Here is a 5,718-nt window from a genome sequence, read left to right on the forward strand (position 1 = left end):
CTCCTATAAAATTTTCAATAAAAAAAATTACCACTATATTTTTAATAAATAATCACACCGCCTCCTAGTCAACTTGAGCCTATTTTTTTAGAAACAATGACTAAAATACTCCTTCTAATTAACCGATCAAACTAGGCCTATTAATAAATAATTATTTTAATTTATAATATATATAATTTATAACTATTAAAATATATTAATAATATATATAATATAATTTATAAAAAAATTTGAAAATAATAATTATAACCCCCACCACCGTCCAATTTGCCCCCAACCCCCTCCACCGCCACTCCCCACCCCTCACTACCCGTCTGGGTGATGCAATCGCCCTTGCTGGAGATGGGTGATGACCGTCGCCGATGCCGCTGCTTTTTCTTTTTAACATATAAATTAATCTTTAATTAAATTTAATTAAAATAATATTTTATTATATAAAATATATATAATATTATATATTAGATGCGAGAGAAGGATAAAAATATCAAAAAATAGGTACTTTCATAGCAAATTTGCAGTTAAAGCTTGTGTGGCCCAAATTCTGTACAGAAGGAGTTTTTTGAACTTTATTTTATATTGCAGAGAGGTATTTGATACTTTAATTTTATAAATATACGAAATGATAAAAAATAGTTTGAATATTTGTATCATGCACTAAATATATTAGCATATTGTTATAAGATTATAACAGGTAAACTAAATTTTTTATTACTAAATTATTTATAAGCTATTAGCTAAAATATCATAGTTATTTATAAATTTAACATTATTAAAGTAGAAAAGAAAAGAATATGCACCATGCCTTGTGTTTTTATATCTAGTCTGACATAATAAATTTACCAAAAGATTTTTTAAATTAATATAAACCAGTTTCCTCCTCACAAACACATTTACACAGAAAAATTACAATAACTAATCGATAATTATTAAACCAAAGCCTTAAGTAGAGTTCATAGTACTTACCAAAATAAATAAATTCTAACAATATACGAAAACAAAATATATATATATGTACAATACAAAAAAATAGACCTATAGCAAATGAATTTCTTGAAAAATTCGTGGCAAAATAGATTTGTCACGGACTTTTGCAATGAAATATTGTCCATTGCTATAGGTACACTACTATATAGCAACGAATTTTTCAGCCGTTGAAAGGTTTTGCAACGATTTTTTATTTGTTGTAAATTTTCGTTGCAAAACGTTGTTTTAAAGTTTGACTTTTCATATTTTATAAAAATAGTATATTAGTGGTAATGTTGATGACCCCTTCCTTCCAAAATTAATTTTTATTTGCAACCATATTTGCAACAGAAAAGTCGTAATATTGCAATGCATTTTCCCATCAATAGTCCATTGCAAATATTTTAATATGAGCTGTTGCAAAATAATTTTTATTTACAAGGACATTAGAACGGAAGTGCTTGCAATATTGAAATACATTTTTTGCATTGACATTCCGTACAAATTTTGCAATAAAATATTCTTTTTAAAACATTTTCATCTGCAACGGAAGTTATCGCAAAATCGTAATGCATTTTTATAAAGACAATCCGTTGCAAATTTTTTTTTCTTTGCAGCGACATTTGCAACGTAATCATTGTAATTTTTTTCAAAATTTTTAAATTTAATATTTAATAATAAAATTATATTTCATTTGACTCTAATAATCTATAAATTCAAATATAATAAAATATTTAAGCAAAAATACATATAAGAAAGATAACTCAATACAATCCAAAAAATAAAGATAAATTCAATACAATCCACAAAATAAATATGATATATTTTAAAGTATTCATAATTACAAAAGGGGATCAAATTCATTTTCACAATCTGCTGAAGGTGACTGGTTGGAATGGGATGACGAATTATTATCACCGAAAATATCCTCTGATTCACTAGTATCTTCTTCTGAATCCCTACAAAATAACAAGTAAATAATTACTAACATATATGATATAATATTTAAAAATATTTTATTAACAATTCAATAATATAAACTATCTTACATGATATCCTCTGGAGTAAGGACATTCAATAGAGTTGTTACAGAAAGGTCATCATTAGAGGCAACTTTAGGAACTGATACATATGGTGGTGGTGGTGGTGGTGGTGGTGTTGAGGATATATGTAGGTGATGCGAATGGAGCTACAAATGGAGACGAGGATGGCGTCTCTCAAGCTACAGGTGAAGGTGGAACAAGCGGTGGGGTGGATGATAATGTAACCCTATGAGCTTTACCTCCTCGTACCATATCTACATGAACTTCAAGTTTTACTTGAAAAAATTTAAATTGGAAGTTAACTTAGTTAAATTAGTTTACTTAAAGGTTTTAAATTGAAAGTTAACTAAGTCAAAGTAGTTTACTTAAAGTTTTAAATTGAGACTTAACTAAGCTAAATTAGTTTACTTGAAGGTTTAAAGTTAAGACTTAACCAAGTTAAATTGGTTTACTTAAAGATTTTAAATTGTGGGTTAACTAAGTTTAATTAGTTTATTTAAAGGTTTTAAATTGACAGTCAACTCTTTGCTAGATACTTCTGGGGTACTACCGCTTCTCAGAAAAATATTCACTAGACCAAATGGACCAATACTTGGTACCCCATTGCTGAGGGAAGCCTTGGCGTCAGAAACCTGAGAGATGTTGAGGCATTCTAGCCAAACTTTGGTGGAGACTCAGATTGAATAACTCACTTTGGGCCCTCAACACACTAAACAAGTATTGCAAGAACAATGCCCCTTCTGCACCAAGGTTTCAAGGGACGACTCACCTACTTGCAGAAGGCTTTGTAAAGTCCATCAGGCTGCTCAAAGCCACATTTTCTTGAGCTTGCAGACGGCTCACTTCAAAATCCTTGTAATCATGAAGATCCATAAATATTCCTGTCAATTGGCTCTGAGAAGATGGAATGTGGAATTTGAATGAACTGAATAGAACTGTTCCACATGACATCGCCAACCTCATTGTTGCAGCTCTTATTGTACATGGCCAATAGGATCAGCCCTTTTGAAAATCATCCAAGATGGTAGGCCACAACTTTATCAGTCTGAGAGGAAATCAGAGATCATAAAATTATCACTCCCATCTTTAGGAATATATGGACTCCATCATCACTAAGGACCAACTCCATAGTAAGATTACAAGGATTGTTAAACTTGATCATCTTAATTGCCCATGTTTTTTGGTTTTCATAGTACTTCTAGTTTCAGTTACCTGATAGCTGAAACTAAAAGTACTATGAAACCATGCCTTTCATTTGTTTCGTGGAAGCATGTGATTCACTCTTGCAAATTGATTCTCACTAGTCCATTCTTTGGGTCATTTGCTTACAATCGTAAAGGAGTTGCTCTTCCTCCTACTGCTTGCCAAGGTGTCATTTATTTGCACCTCTTTTGATTAGTTGTAATTGAAACATGTCTGTTAGACGTACCCTCTTTTTTAGCTTGCTTGGGTTGATCTCTTGTTGCAAGGGGCTCCTGACTGATGCTCATTTAGTGCCATGGTTAATTTCTTTTGGCACTTTGAAGGTTTATCTTCGAGCTTAGGTCACTAACTTTTGTCTCTGGCTTAACTACATTTTTTGTAAGGGGTAGTACTCTTAGTTACGCTTTCTTAATTTATCTTTGGAAAGGAGTAGTACTCGTTCACATTTTGACAATTCTTGTTTGTAATGAGTAGTACTCCGTATTTATGACTTTCTAGGCATCTCTAGGGAGTTAGTTCTCCCTATTGTAAATTTGGAGCATCATCTGATTTAATATAGAAGGGAAGGGGACTCCAAAAAGCTTCCCCCAACTTCGAGTGGTTTTTAAAAACAAAAATATCAAACAACTCAATATAACAAACAATTCATAATATACAAACAACTTAATATACCTAAAAATCAATGTACAAACAAATCAATTTTCCAAACAACTCAATATACCAACAAATGAATATACCTAACAACTCATAAGCTATAAAGATTTGTAAAATTAAAATAAATACCTGGACAATGACGGAGTCAGAGAAAAGAATTTGTAATGACAAATAAAATTTTTAAAAGGTTAATTAAATCAGTACATATTAACTGTAAAAACCTAAAACGTGTAAAAAATCTAAAAGTTCATAATAAATTTTTAAAATCTGTAAAAATAATGAAAATTACAAAAAACTATAAAATAAATACCTGGGGCGGCAGAGAGACAGCGGCGACGGAAAGAAAGAGAGAAGAGAAGAAGAGGAGAAGAGAAGAAAAAGAAAAAGAGAAGAGAAGAAAAAGAAAAAGAGAAGAGGAAGGAAGCTGACTGAGGCGGCGAATGGTCGACGCAAGTGGTTGGTCAACGGTTGCGGAAGAAACAAACTGAAAAGAGGAGAAGAGAAAGAAAAAAGAAAAGGGAAGAGAAGAAAAAGAAAAAGAGTAGAGGAAGGAGGGTGGCCCAGGCGGTGCTGAATAGTAAAGGGGAAGAAAGAAAAAAGAAGAGAGTTGAAGAGAAAGGCCGTGAAAATGTGTGTGGGGGGGGGGGGGGGGGAGAGAGAGAGGGGGGAAAGAAAGGGGGAAATGAAAAATTGTGTTATTAAAAATTGGGAGGAAAATTTTAGAGTTAATTTTGAATTAATTTTATAATAAATAAATAATATTATTTATATTAAAAGATATTTATTAATGTTTGTGATAAAAAAGTTCAAAAAGTAATATTAGTTATAGAGTTAATTTTGTGTTTGAATCTTAATTTTTTTAATTAATTTTAAGATTATTAGTATTAATCAACAAAAATAGTAGAAATTATGAATAGGAGTGATGTGTGAGAAAATAGCACGGGTCCAATGTGAAGGATCGCATGGTATAGCCGAAAAATGAATACAAGGGGTGTAATAACAAAAAGTAAAGTGCATAGAAAACGAATCCAAGGGGTGTAATAACAAAAAGTAAAGTGCATAGAAAAAACGAATCCAATGGGTGTAGCCTTGAAGTTCCCAAACGCTCGATGTAATATAAAATACACGAACATGGGGTTGATGCAAAATTATAAAACCGAATATAAAAAGGGTGAACAATGATACCTACGTTTTTCACGATCGCTTGATCGTCACTTGAGGCTCCAATATAGAAGTCCTCTAATTCGTTCACACCATACCGAAGTCGGGATCTGTACTTCCTCTTTGCTAGAAGAGAAGAAAATTGCACCTTAGTGCACAAAGAGAGTGGCGGCTGAATTCTCTTGATGGAAGAGGGGATTTTTTTTTTTTTTTGATTGTGTAACAATGATCATAATTATTTTTCAAATAATTATATTTTATATATATATACCTTGTTTTATAATTAAGAATATTTCTAAATACATCCTATTATCTATAAGGCATATTTCTCTTTTCCAAATAAAGAGATTCCCAGAATGGCTAGAATTGAACTTTCCAAAATTACAATTTGCTAGCAATTTATTTCCTTCCATGAAATTTTTCATGTGCTCAAAACAATTAGGCTTGGCTGATTTTTTGTTCTTAAAAATACAAGCCCAATGAATTTTTATTTAAATCCAATTTAATAAAAAATTAATTTAATTCAGCTCAACTTATAATTAATCCAATTAAATTCATAAGCCCAAATTATCATTATTATTTAATATGATCCAACTTATTAAACTATAAGGACAAGTCCAATACAAATCAATACCATTTTGGAGCCTTTTTTCAACCAATGGATCTCTCTTTATAAGTAATCCAATTACTTGTG

The 5,718-nt window shown here is 31.1% G+C and overlaps 1 long non-coding RNA gene across 1 annotated transcript; it reads right to left on the reverse strand.

Moving 5' to 3' along the window:
• On the reverse strand, positions 1,733-4,492 carry LOC110011904. The gene is made up of 3 exons (XR_002286994.1): positions 4,174-4,492; positions 2,776-3,051; positions 1,733-1,922 (listed from the first exon to the last, which is right to left on the reverse strand). It is a non-coding gene; the product is annotated as an uncharacterized LOC110011904 (long non-coding RNA).

Source organism: Sesamum indicum, linkage group LG4, assembly GCF_000512975.1.
Source record: "Sesamum indicum cultivar Zhongzhi No. 13 linkage group LG4, S_indicum_v1.0, whole genome shotgun sequence".
NCBI classification, from domain to species: Eukaryota; Viridiplantae; Streptophyta; class Magnoliopsida; order Lamiales; family Pedaliaceae; genus Sesamum; species Sesamum indicum.